The sequence below is a fragment of the Myxine glutinosa genome, chromosome 1 (genome assembly GCF_964187855.1).
Source record: "Myxine glutinosa chromosome 1, kmMyxGlut1.1, whole genome shotgun sequence".
Lineage (NCBI taxonomy): Eukaryota > Metazoa > Chordata > Myxini > Myxiniformes > Myxinidae > Myxine > Myxine glutinosa.
This window is the reverse complement of record NC_136261.1, coordinates 331,213,056-331,226,675: the sequence shown is the minus strand read 5'-3', so window position 1 is coordinate 331,226,675 and position 13,620 is coordinate 331,213,056. Positions and strand designations below refer to the sequence as shown.

The 13,620-nt window shown below is 41.6% G+C and overlaps 8 non-coding genes across 8 annotated transcripts; all 8 read left to right on the top strand.

Annotated features, from left to right (window-relative positions):
- Nucleotides 1–6,466: 6,466 nt before the first annotated feature.
- On the top strand, nucleotides 6,467–6,549 carry TRNAL-CAG (transfer RNA leucine (anticodon CAG)). The gene has a single exon. It is a non-coding gene; the product is annotated as a tRNA-Leu (tRNA).
- Nucleotides 6,550–6,993: 444 nt separating this feature from the next.
- TRNAL-CAA (transfer RNA leucine (anticodon CAA)) lies at nucleotides 6,994–7,077 on the top strand. Its single transcript has one exon. It is a non-coding gene; the product is annotated as a tRNA-Leu (tRNA).
- Nucleotides 7,078–7,520: 443 nt separating this feature from the next.
- On the top strand, nucleotides 7,521–7,603 carry TRNAL-AAG (transfer RNA leucine (anticodon AAG)). The gene has a single exon. It is a non-coding gene; the product is annotated as a tRNA-Leu (tRNA).
- A 1,503-nt stretch (nucleotides 7,604–9,106) lies between these two features.
- On the top strand, nucleotides 9,107–9,189 carry TRNAL-AAG (transfer RNA leucine (anticodon AAG)). The gene has a single exon. It is a non-coding gene; the product is annotated as a tRNA-Leu (tRNA).
- Nucleotides 9,190–10,690: 1,501 nt separating this feature from the next.
- TRNAL-CAG (transfer RNA leucine (anticodon CAG)) lies at nucleotides 10,691–10,773 on the top strand. Its single transcript has one exon. It is a non-coding gene; the product is annotated as a tRNA-Leu (tRNA).
- Nucleotides 10,774–11,218: 445 nt separating this feature from the next.
- Nucleotides 11,219–11,301, top strand: TRNAL-AAG (transfer RNA leucine (anticodon AAG)). The gene has a single exon. It is a non-coding gene; the product is annotated as a tRNA-Leu (tRNA).
- Nucleotides 11,302–11,746: 445 nt separating this feature from the next.
- On the top strand, nucleotides 11,747–11,829 carry TRNAL-CAG (transfer RNA leucine (anticodon CAG)). The gene has a single exon. It is a non-coding gene; the product is annotated as a tRNA-Leu (tRNA).
- A 1,670-nt stretch (nucleotides 11,830–13,499) lies between these two features.
- TRNAL-CAG (transfer RNA leucine (anticodon CAG)) lies at nucleotides 13,500–13,582 on the top strand. Its single transcript has one exon. It is a non-coding gene; the product is annotated as a tRNA-Leu (tRNA).
- The last annotated feature ends 38 nt before the right edge of the window (nucleotides 13,583–13,620 follow it).

The following is a 13,620-nucleotide window of genomic DNA, read 5'->3' as shown; positions in this document are numbered from 1 at the left end:
CCCACTCCTGACATGATTGTTATTTTTAACAACCTCGACACGTCATCGTTCATCCCAAAGACTTTGAGGAAATTGAAGAACATTTGCACATTGAGTCACTAAATTTGAAAACCAACTATTTTTGAGGTCAAAAGGTGAAAGGTTAACTCAAGGTCAAACCTCTAAAATCATCAATTTTCATCTGAAAAAATCAGCAGTTCACATCCTTTTCATCCGACCTTTGATCAAGATCGTCAATTTTAATCTTGATGAAATGGACAATTTGATGGATCAATGGCAACCTTTTTTGGGGCGGTGGGGGTGGATTTTGCAAGTGTCGTGCTCTGCATGACGTCTTCTTTTTATAATTAGTCGTTTGGGTCTGCTGCGGGTGTGTAACTTGTTTTTCTCAAAATAATTTTCACTCTACTATGAATAATTATACTTTCCATAATTCTGACATTTCATGAAACTAAAAAGTCAGGATGGCTGAGCAGTCCAAGGCTCTGCGTTCAAGGTCACAGTCTCTCCTGGAGGCGTGGGTTCAAATCCCACTCCTGACATGATTGTTATTTTTAACAACCTCGACACGTCATCGTTTATCCCAAAGACTTTGAGGAAATTGAAGAACATTTGCACATTGAGTCACTAAATTTGAAAACCAACTATTTTTGAGGTCAAAAGGTCAAAGGTTAACTCAAGGTCAAACCTCTAAAATCATCAATTTTCATCTGAAAAAATCATCACTTCACATCCTGTTAACCCGAGCTTTGATAAAGATCGTCAATTTTAATCTTGATGAAATGGACAATTTGATGGATCAATGGCAACCTTTTTTGGGGTGGTGGGGGTGGATTTTGCAAGTGTGGTGCTCTGCATGACGTCTTCTTTTTATAATTAGTCGTTTGGGTCTGCTGCGGGTGTGCAACTTGTTTTTCTCAAAATAATTTTCACTCTACTATGAATAATTATACTTTCCATAATTCTGACATTTCATGAAACTAAAAAGTCAGGATGGCCGAGCAGTCCAACGCTCTGCGTTCAGGTCGCAGTCTCCCCTGGAGGTGTGGGTTCATAATCCCACTCCTGACATGATTGTTCTGACACTCTCAATCACGTCGTGGTTGGAGTGTCTTCTCTGAGTGTGCGAGGTCAGTGTTTGGAGTCCTGGCTGAGTCTGCCCAAGCACGTTTAAAAGAGTTTGTGCTGCCTCCTTGCTTGACGCTCAGCATTTTTAAAAGAATGGAACACGGACAAACAACCATTGTCTGGTCATAATAGTTCAAGCTGTATTGCTTCATGGTTTACTCAGTCAGGAAGTTTTCGCTCTCCCGCGCTCTCTGTGCTTATAAACATTTTGTTTGTAAAAACCTATACATGGTTATTAGTCCCCGACCGGTGTACACCGTGGGGGACTGGAGGTTTGCACTCCGTCCCTCCGTCTGTCAGTCTGTCGGTCCGTCAGTCTGTCGGTCCGTCAGTCCATCAGTCCGTCACGCAAAGAACAGCTTTCTGCACTTTTCCCCGAAACTCTTAATGCTTATGATTTCAAACTTGGTACATGGTTTCCTCATGATAAGTTACAGATCAAGTTCGAACTTCACCACGTTTCGATCATTTCTGACAAAGTTATGGCAGTTTGAACTTTGGGAACTTCTCCAACAGTTTTCCGGACTATAATTTGAGTGCGGTAATTCATAATACTGTCTTCTGTGCCAGTGCCACCCAATGCCGGGAGGGGACATGTATTGCAACGCAATACTCAGAATGCTTGTTCACTTTGTCATTTGGCGTGATTGAATGGGCTTGAAAAATCCGGCAATGGGCCGATTGGGAAACGCATTTAATGCGCCGTTCAAAAATTACGTAACACGTTTCTGGGTCTTGATTAAACCGAACTAATAAGTTAACACTCGACACAAAGCCAATGGAAACGTGACGAAGCAAAGCTGGGCAGTCCATAATCAGCAGGGGCCTGCATGGGCCGAATGCACTCATCCCTGCACGAAACAAGATGGCGACCATATCTCTTCGTCTTGGCACAATGGTGGGTGGAGTCAAGCGTTAGATGAAGGTGTGGCCCGTCAGCTGTCCAGCCCATGGGTGCACATTTCAAAAATCGACCCCCAACAAGAATTCCAATAACAGCAGCAACAACAGCAACCATTTAGAATTTTTTTGTGAATTTTCCAACATTGTTTTCTTTATTTTGAAAGATTATTTCCAAGCGATGCTGAACATGCATCATCTGGTCAAGGTGATGTTAAACTTGTTTCTCTGTAAACAACATGAATGTATTTTTCTCTGTCCTTTTGAAAAAAAAATTGAATCAACAGGAAGTTGTGATGACAAGGAGTCAGGATGTTGTGATGACAAGGAGTCAGGATGTTGTGATGACAAGGAGTCAGGATGTTGTGATGATATGGTGTCAGCATGGCCGAGTGGTCTGAGTTGCTGCGTTCATGTCGCAGTCTCTTCTGGAGGCGTGGGTTCGTAATCCCACTCCTGACATGATTATTATTTTTAACAACCTCGAGGCGTCATCCTTCATCCCAAAGACTTTGAGGAAATTGAAGAACATTTGCACATTGAGTCACAAAATCGAAAAACCAACTATTTTTGAGGTCAAAAGGTCAAAGGTTAACTCAAGGTCAAACCTCTAAAATCATCAATTTTCATCTGAAAAAATCATCACTTCACATCCTGTTAACCCGAGCTTTGATAAAGATCGTCAATTTTAATCTTGATGAAATGGACAATTTGATGGATCAATGGCAACCTTTTTTGGGGCGGTGGGGGTGGATTTTGCAAGTGTCGTGCTCTGCATGACGTCTTCTTTTTATAATTAGTCGTTTGGGTCTGCTGCGGGTGTGTAACTTGTTTTTCTCAAAATAATTTTCACTCTACTATGAATAATTATACTTTCCATAATTCTGACATTTCATGAAACTAAAAAGTCAGGATGGCTGAGCAGTCCAAGGCTCTGCGTTCAAGGTCACAGTCTCACCTGGAGGCGTGGGTTCAAATCCCACTCCTGACATGATTGTTATTTTTAACAACCTCGACACGTCATCGTTCATCCCAAAGACTTTGAGGAAATTGAAGAACATTTGCACATTGAGTCACTAAATTTGAAAACCAACTATTTTTGAGGTCAAAAGGTGAAAGGTTAACTCAAGGTCAAACCTCTAAAATCATCAATTTTCATCTGAAAAAATCAGCAGTTCACATCCTTTTCATCCGACCTTTGATCAAGATCGTCAATTTTAATCTTGATGAAATGGACAATTTGATGGATCAATGGCAACCTTTTTTGGGGCGGTGGGGGTGGATTTTGCAAGTGTCGTGCTCTGCATGACGTCTTCTTTTTATAATTAGTCGTTTGGGTCTGCTGCGGGTGTGTAACTTGTTTTTCTCAAAATAATTTTCACTCTACTATGAATAATTATACTTTCCATAATTCTGACATTTCATGAAACTAAAAAGTCAGGATGGCTGAGCAGTCCAAGGCTCTGCGTTCAAGGTCACAGTCTCTCCTGGAGGCGTGGGTTCAAATCCCACTCCTGACATGATTGTTATTTTTAACAACCTCGACACGTCATCGTTTATCCCAAAGACTTTGAGGAAATTGAAGAACATTTGCACATTGAGTCACTAAATTTGAAAACCAACTATTTTTGAGGTCAAAAGGTCAAAGGTTAACTCAAGGTCAAACCTCTAAAATCATCAATTTTCATCTGAAAAAATCATCACTTCACATCCTGTTAACCCGAGCTTTGATAAAGATCGTCAATTTTAATCTTGATGAAATGGACAATTTGATGGATCAATGGCAACCTTTTTTGGGGTGGTGGGGGTGGATTTTGCAAGTGTGGTGCTCTGCATGACGTCTTCTTTTTATAATTAGTCGTTTGGGTCTGCTGCGGGTGTGCAACTTGTTTTTCTCAAAATAATTTTCACTCTACTATGAATAATTATACTTTCCATAATTCTGACATTTCATGAAACTAAAAAGTCAGGATGGCCGAGCAGTCCAACGCTCTGCGTTCAGGTCGCAGTCTCCCCTGGAGGTGTGGGTTCATAATCCCACTCCTGACATGATTGTTCTGACACTCTCAATCACGTCGTGGTTGGAGTGTCTTCTCTGAGTGTGCGAGGTCAGTGTTTGGAGTCCTGGCTGAGTCTGCCCAAGCACGTTTAAAAGAGTTTGTGCTGCCTCCTTGCTTGACGCTCAGCATTTTTAAAAGAATGGAACACGGACAAACAACCATTGTCTGGTCATAATAGTTCAAGCTGTATTGCTTCATGGTTTACTCAGTCAGGAAGTTTTCGCTCTCCCGCGCTCTCTGTGCTTATAAACATTTTGTTTGTAAAAACCTATACATGGTTATTAGTCCCCGACCGGTGTACACCGTGGGGGACTGGAGGTTTGCACTCCGTCCCTCCGTCTGTCAGTCTGTCGGTCCGTCAGTCTGTCGGTCCGTCAGTCCATCAGTCCGTCACGCAAAGAACAGCTTTCTGCACTTTTCCCCGAAACTCTTAATGCTTATGATTTCAAACTTGGTACATGGTTTCCTCATGATAAGTTACAGATCAAGTTCGAACTTCACCACGTTTCGATCATTTCTGACAAAGTTATGGCAGTTTGAACTTTGGGAACTTCTCCAACAGTTTTCCGGACTATAATTTGAGTGCGGTAATTCATAATACTGTCTTCTGTGCCAGTGCCACCCAATGCCGGGAGGGGACATGTATTGCAACGCAATACTCAGAATGCTTGTTCACTTTGTCATTTGGCGTGATTGAATGGGCTTGAAAAATCCGGCAATGGGCCGATTGGGAAACGCATTTAATGCGCCGTTCAAAAATTACGTAACACGTTTCTGGGTCTTGATTAAACCGAACTAATAAGTTAACACTCGACACAAAGCCAATGGAAACGTGACGAAGCAAAGCTGGGCAGTCCATAATCAGCAGGGGCCTGCATGGGCCGAATGCACTCATCCCTGCACGAAACAAGATGGCGACCATATCTCTTCGTCTTGGCACAATGGTGGGTGGAGTCAAGCGTTAGATGAAGGTGTGGCCCGTCAGCTGTCCAGCCCATGGGTGCACATTTCAAAAATCGACCCCCAACAAGAATTCCAATAACAGCAGCAACAACAGCAACCATTTAGAATTTTTTTGTGAATTTTCCAACATTGTTTTCTTTATTTTGAAAGATTATTTCCAAGCGATGCTGAACATGCATCATCTGGTCAAGGTGATGTTAAACTTGTTTCTCTGTAAACAACATGAATGTATTTTTCTCTGTCCTTTTGAAAAAAAAATTGAATCAACAGGAAGTTGTGATGACAAGGAGTCAGGATGTTGTGATGACAAGGAGTCAGGATGTTGTGATGACAAGGAGTCAGGATGTTGTGATGATATGGTGTCAGCATGGCCGAGTGGTCTGAGTTGCTGCGTTCATGTCGCAGTCTCTTCTGGAGGCGTGGGTTCGTAATCCCACTCCTGACATGATTATTATTTTTAACAACCTCGAGGCGTCATCCTTCATCCCAAAGACTTTGAGGAAATTGAAGAACATTTGCACATTGAGTCACAAAATCGAAAAACCAACTATTTTTGAGGTCAAAAGGCCAAAGCTAAACTCAAGGTCAAACCTCTGAAACCATCAATTTTCATCTGAAAAATCATCGCTTCGCATCCTGTTAACCCGAGCTTTGATCAAGATCGTCAATTTTAATCTTGCTGAAATGGACAATTTGATGGATCAATGGCAACCTTTTTTGGGGCGTTAGGGGTGGATTTTGCAAGTGTCGTGCTCTGCATGACGTCTTCTTTTTATAATTAGTCGTTTGGGTCTGCTGCGGGTGTGTAACTTGTCTTTCTCAAAATAATTTTCACTCTACTATGAATAATTATACTTTCCAAAATTCTGACGCTTAATGAGTATGTCGTCAGGATGGCTGAGCGGTCTAAGGCGCTGCGTTCAGGCTGCAGTCTCTTCTGGCGGCTTCGGTTCAAATCCCACTCCTGATATGATTATTATTTTTAACAACTTCGAGACGTCATCGTTCATCCCAAAGACTTTGAGGAAATTGAAGAACATTTGCACAATGAGTCACTAAATTTGAAAACCAACTCGTTTTGAGGTCAAAAGGTCAAAGGTTAACTCAAGGTCAAACCTCTAAAATCATCAATTTTCATCTGAAAAAATCATCGCTTCACATCCTATTAATCCGAGCTTTGATCAAGATCGTCAATTTTAATCTTGATGAAATGGACAATTTGATGGATCAATGGCAACCTTTTTTGGGGCGGTGGGGGTGGATTTTGCAAGTGTCGTGCTCTGCATGACGTCTTCTTTTTATAATTAGTCGTTTGGGTCTGCTGCGGGTGTGTAACTTGTTTTTCTCAAAATAATTTTCACTCTACAATGAATAATTATACTTTCCATAATTCTGACGTTTCATGCAACAAAGAGGTCAGGATGGCCGAGTGGTCCAAGGCGCTGCATTCAGGTCACAGTCTCCTCTGGAGGCGTGGGTTCGAATCCCACTCCTGACATGATTGTTATTTTTAACAACCTCGAGACGTCATCGTTCATCCCAAAGTCCTTGAGGAAAATGAAGAACATTTGCACATTGAGTCACTAAATTGGAAAACCAACTATTTTTGAGGTCAAACGGTCATAGGTAAACTCAAGGTCAAACCTCTAAAATCATCAATTTTCATCTGAAAAATCGTCACTTTACATCCGGTTAACCTGAGCTTTGATCAAGATCGTCAACTTTAATCTTGATGAAATGGACAATTTGATGGATCAATGGCAACCTTTTTTGGGGCGGTGGGGGTGCATTTTGCAAGTGTCGTGCTCTGCATGACGTCTGCTTTTTATAATTAGTCGTTTGGGTCTGCTGCGGGTGTGTAACTTGTTTTTCTCAAAATAATTTTCACTCTACTATGAATAATTATACTTTCCATAATTCTGACATTCCATGAGACTAAGAAGTCAGGATGGCCGAGCGGTCCAAGGTGCTGCATTCAAGGTCACAGTCTCCCCTGGAGGCGTGGGTTCAAATCCCACTCCTGACATGATTGTTATTTTTAACAACCTCGAGACGTCATCGTTCATCCCAAAAACTTTGAGGAAATGGAAGAACATTTGCGCATTGAGTCACTAAATCGAAAAACCAACTATTTTTGAGGTCAAAAGGCCAAAGCTAAACTCAAGGTCAAACCTCTGAGATCATCAATTTTCATCTGAAAAATCGTCGCTTCACATCCTGTTAACCCGAGCTTTGATCAAGATCGTCAATTTTAATATTGATGAAATGGACAATTTGATGGATCAATGGCAACCTTTTTTGGGGTGGTGGGGTGTACTTTGTAAGTGTCGTGCTCTGCATGGTGTCTTCTTTTTAAAATTAGTCGTTTGGGTCTGCTGCGGGTGTGTAACTTGTCTTTCTCAAAATAATTTTCACTCTACTATGAATAATGATACTTTCCATAATTCTGACGCTTAATGAGACTATGTAGTCAGGATGGCCGAGCGGTCTAAGGCGCTGCGTTAAGGTCGCAGTCTCCTCTGGAGGCGTGGGTTCAAATCCCACTCCTGACATGATTATTATTTTTAACAACCTCGAGACGTCATCGTTCATCCCAAACACTTTGAGGAAATTGAAGAACATTTGCACATTGAGTCACTAAATTTGAAAACCAACTATTTTTGAGGTCAAAAGGTCAAAGGTTAACTCAAGGTCAAACCTCTAAAATCATCAATTTTCATCTGAAAAAATCATCACTTCACATCCTGTTAACCCGAGCTTTGATAAAGATCGTCAATTTTAATCTTGATGAAATGGACAATTTGATGGATCAATGGCAACCTTTTTTGGGGCGGTGGGGGTGGATTTTGCAAGTGTCGTGCTCTGCATGACGTCTTCTTTTTATAATTAGTCGTTTGGGTCTGCTGCGGGTGTGTAACTTGTTTTTCTCAAAATAATTTTCACTCTACTATGAATAATTATACTTTCCATAATTCTGACATTTCATGAAACTAAAAAGTCAGGATGGCTGAGCAGTCCAAGGCTCTGCGTTCAAGGTCACAGTCTCACCTGGAGGCGTGGGTTCAAATCCCACTCCTGACATGATTGTTATTTTTAACAACCTCGACACGTCATCGTTCATCCCAAAGACTTTGAGGAAATTGAAGAACATTTGCACATTGAGTCACTAAATTTGAAAACCAACTATTTTTGAGGTCAAAAGGTGAAAGGTTAACTCAAGGTCAAACCTCTAAAATCATCAATTTTCATCTGAAAAAATCAGCAGTTCACATCCTTTTCATCCGACCTTTGATCAAGATCGTCAATTTTAATCTTGATGAAATGGACAATTTGATGGATCAATGGCAACCTTTTTTGGGGCGGTGGGGGTGGATTTTGCAAGTGTCGTGCTCTGCATGACGTCTTCTTTTTATAATTAGTCGTTTGGGTTTGCTGCGGGTGTGTAACTTGTTTTTCTCAAAATAATTTTCACTCTACTATGAATAATTATACTTTCCATAATTCTGACATTTCATGAAACTAAAAAGTCAGGATGGCTGAGCAGTCCAAGGCTCTGCGTTCAAGGTCACAGTCTCTCCTGGAGGCATGGGTTCAAATCCCACTCCTGACATGATTGTTATTTTTAACAACCTCGACACGTCATCGTTTATCCCAAAGACTTTGAGGAAATTGAAGAACATTTGCACATTGAGTCACTAAATTTGAAAACCAACTATTTTTGAGGTCAAAAGGTCAAAGGTTAACTCAAGGTCAAACCTCTAAAATCATCAATTTTCATCTGAAAAAATCAGCAATTCACATCCTTTTCATCCGACCTTTGATCAAGATCGTCAATTTTAATCTTGATGAAATGGACAATTTGATGGATCAATGGCAACCTTTTTTGGGGCGGTGGGGGTGGATTTTGCAAGTGTCGTGCTCTGCATGACGTCTTCTTTTCATAATTAGTCATTTGGGTCTGCTGCGTGTGTGCAACTTGTTTTTCTCAAAATAATTTTCACTCTACTATGAATAATGATACTTTCCATAATTCTGACGCTTAATGAGACTATGTAGTCAGGATGGCCGAGCGGTCTAAGGCGCTGCGTTAAGGTCGCAGTCTCCTCTGGAGGCGTGGGTTCAAATCCCACTCCTGACATGATTATTATTTTTAACAACCTCGAGACGTCATCGTTCATCCCAAACACTTTGAGGAAATTGAAGAACATTTGCACATTGAGTCACTAAATTTGAAAACCAACTATTTTTGAGGTCAAAAGGTCAAAGGTTAACTCAAGGTCAAACCTCTAAAATCATCAATTTTCATCTGAAAAAATCAGCAGTTCACATCCTTTTCATCCGACCTTTGATCAAGATCGTCAATTTTAATCTTGATGAAATGGACAATTTGATGGATCAATGGCAACCTTTTTTGGGGCGGTGGGGGTGGATTTTGCAAGTGTCGTGCTCTGCATGACGTCTTCTTTTTATAATTAGTCGTTTGGGTCTGCTGCGGGTGTGTAACTTGTTTTTCTCAAAATAATTTTCACTCTACTATGAATAATTATACTTTCCATAATTCTGACATTTCATGAAACTAAAAAGTCAGGATGGCTGAGCAGTCCAAGGCTCTGCATTCAAGGTCACAGTCTCTCCTGGAGGCGTGGGTTCAAATCCCACTCCTGACATGATTGTTATTTTTAACAACCTCGACACGTCATCGTTTATCCCAAAGACTTTGAGGAAATTGAAGAACATTTGCACATTGAGTCACTAAATTGGAAAACCAACTATTTTTGAGGTCAAATGGTCATAGGTAAACTCAAGGTCAAACCTCTAAAATCATCAATTTTCATCTGAAAAATCGTCACTTTACATCCGGTTAACCTGAGCTTTGATCAAGATCGTCAACTTTAATCTTGATGAAATGGACAATTTGATGGATCAATGGCAACCTTTTTTGGGGCGGTGGGGGTGTATTTTGCAAGTGTCGTGCTCTGCATGACGTCTGCTTTTTATAATTAGTCGTTTGGGTCTGCTGCGGGTGTGTAACTTGTTTTTCTCAAAATAATTTTCACTCTACTATGAATAATTATACTTTCCATAATTCTGACATTCCATGAGATTAAGAAGTCAGGATGGCCGAGTGGTCCAAGGTGCTGCGTTCAGGTCACAGTCTCCTCTGGAGACGTTTGTTTGAATCCCACTCCTGACATGATTATTATTTTTAACAACCTCGAGACGTCATCGTTCATCCCAAAGACTTTGAGGAAATTGAAGAACATTTGCGCAATGAGTCACTAAATTTGAAAACCAACTCGTTTTGAGGTCAAAAGGTCAAAGGTTAACTCAAGGTCAAACCTCTAAAATCATCAATTTTCATCTGAAAAAATCATCGCTTCACATCCTATTAATCCGAGCTTTGATCAAGATCGTCAATTTTAATCTTGATGAAATGGACAATTTGATGGATCAATGGCAACCTTTTTTGGGGCGGTGGGGGTGGATTTTGCAAGTGTCGTGCTCTGCATGACGTCTTCTTTTTATAATTAGTCGTTTGGGTCTGCTGCGGGTGTGTAACTTGTTTTTCTCAAAATAATTTTCACTCTACAATGAATAATTATACTTTCCATAATTCTGACGTTTCGTGCAACAAAGAAGTCAGGATGGCCGAGCGGTCCAAGGCGCTGCGTTCAGGTCGCAGTCTCCTCTGGAGGCGTGGGTTCGAATCCCACTCCTGACATGACTGTTATTTTTAACAACCTCAAGACGTCATCGTTCATCCCAAAGTCCTTGAGGAAATTGAAGAACATTTGCACATTGAGTCACTAAATTGGAAAACCAACTATTTTTGAGGTCAAATGGTCAAAGGTTAACTCAAGGTCAAACCTCTAAAATCATCAATTTTCATCTGAAAAAGTCAGCAATTCACATCCTTTTCATCCGACCTTTGATCAAGATCGTCAATTTTAATCTTGATGAAATGGACAATTTGATGGATCAATGGCAACCTTTTTTGGGGCGGTGGGGGTGGATTTTGCAAGTGTCGTGCTCTGCATGACGTCTTCTTTTCATAATTAGTCATTTGGGTCTGCTGCGTGTGTGCAACTTGTTTTTCTCAAAATAATTTTCACTCTACTATGAATAATGATACTTTCCATAATTCTGACGCTTAATGAGACTATGTAGTCAGGATGGCCGAGCGGTCTAAGGCGCTGCATTAAGGTCACAGTCTCCTCTGGAGGCGTGGGTTCAAATCCCACTCCTGACATGATTGTTATTTTTAACAACCTCGAGACGTCATCGTTCATCCCAAAGACTTTGAGGAAATTGAAGAACATTTGCACATTGAGTCACTAAATTTGAAAACCAACTCGTTTTGAGGTCAAAAGGTCAAAGGTTAACTCAAGGTCAAACCTCTAAAATCATCAATTTTCATCTGAAAAAATCATCGCTTCACATCCTATTAATCCGAGCTTTGATCAAGATCGTCAATTTTAATCTTGATGAAATGGACAATTTGATGGATCAATGGCAACCTTTTTTGGGGCGGTGGGGGTGGATTTTGCAAGTGTCGTGCTCTGCATGACGTCTTCTTTTTATAATTAGTCGTTTGGGTCTGCTGCGGGTGTGTAACTTGTTTTTCTCAAAATAATTTTCACTCTACAATGAATAATTATACTTTCCATAATTCTGACGTTTCATGCAACAAAGAAGTCAGGATGGCCGAGCGGTCCAAGGCGCTGCGTTCAGGTCGCAGTCTCCTCTGGAGGCGTGGGTTCGAATCCCACTCCTGACATGATTGTTATTTTTAACAACCTCAAGACGTGTGGCCCTGAATGGATTTCTCTCATCTTCCCTTCCTGTTCTGGCTGGAGTTCCCCAAGGCAGTGTTCTGGGCCCTGTGCTATTTCTGGTCTTCATCAATGACCTCTCCGACTCTCTGGAAAATCCTCTCTATCTCTTTGCTGATGACTCCACTATCTGCCGCTCCATTCCTCATCCCTCAGATCGGCAGTCTGCAGCCTCCTCACTCTCTGCAGACCTGGACAAAATCACAGACTGGTCAAACAAGTGGAACATGTCTTTCAATCCTGACAAATCTCACACTCTTACAATGTCTCTCCGAAAGGACTGACTGGACAACCCTCCCATCTACTTTCTCAACAATCCTCTCCAAGAAGTTCTGTCGCTCAAGCTTTTGGGTCTCACTATCTGCCATGATCTTTCTTGGGAAAACCACATTTCCAAGCTGGCCTCCAAAGCCAGTCGCCGACTGGGCATCCTCCGTCGTGCGAAGTCCTTCCTTGGCACACCTGAGCTCCTCACCACATACAAGGCTTTCATCCGCAGCTCAATGGAATACTGTTCCCCCCTCTGGGCTGGTGCTCCTGCCTCACACCTTGCTCGGCTTCACGCTGTTGAGGCCAAAGCTTTCAGAATCATTGGAATCTCCTGCGATGTAGTCAACTCCGAGGGCCTTTCACTCACTCACCGCAGGCAGGTTGGTGGTCTTTCTGTCTTCTACCGACTCCTCTCTGGCCTTGCTCCCCCAGCTCTCTCTGTGCTCTGTCCCCCAAATATTCCTTCAGGTCGCACAAGATCTGCCTGCAACCCTCTTATGGTTAAACTGCCAAAGTCTAGGCTCTCTGCTCACCTTCACTCTTTCATTCCCCTTTTCTCCCGCCTCTGGAACAAACTCCCCCACTCCATTCAATCCCACTCCTCCCTCCAGGTCTTTAAAACAGCTGTTCACCACCATCTCTTATCTTCCCCCATCGAAAACCTTGATCTTTTCTACCCCCGGTAATTCACCCCAGAGTCCTTGCAGCGTTCATATGTTTTATTCCTCTCCCACTTCCCCCCAAGTCCTCCCGATGTCCCTGCTCTCAAATGTTGTGTTTGTGTCCTTCCCCCTCTCTCCCCATCTTGTCTGCCGCTCCCCTTGTTTTTTTGTGTTTTGTGTGTCGGTTTGTCTTTTTTGTGATTATTGTTAGCTCTTTCACGAGCCTCGATCTTGTATAAAAAAAAAAAAAAAAAAAAAAAAAAAAAAGTCATCGTTCATCCCAAAGTCCTTGAGGAAATTGAAGAACATTTGCACATTGAGTCACTAAATTGGAAAACCAACTATTTTTGAGGTCAAATGGTCATAGGTAAACTCAAGGTCAAACCTCTAAAATCATCAATTTTCATCTGAAAAATCGTCACTTTACATCCGGTTAACCTGAGCTTTGATCAAGATCGTCAACTTTAATCTTGATGAAATGGACAATTTGATGGATCAATGGCAACCTTTTTTGGGGCGGTGGGGGTGGATTTTGCAAGTGTCGTGCTCTGCATGACGTCTTCTTTTTATAATTAGTCGTTTGGGTCTGCTGCGGGTGTGTAACTTGTTTTTCTCAAAATAATTTTCACTCTACAATGAATAATTATACTTTCCATAATTCTGACGTTTCGTGCAACAAAGAAGTCAGGATGGCCGAGCGGTCCAAGGCGCTGCGTTCAGGTCGCAGTCTCCTCTGGAGGCGTGGGTTCGAATCCCACTCCTGACATGATTGTTATTTTTAACAACCTCAAGACGTCATCGTTC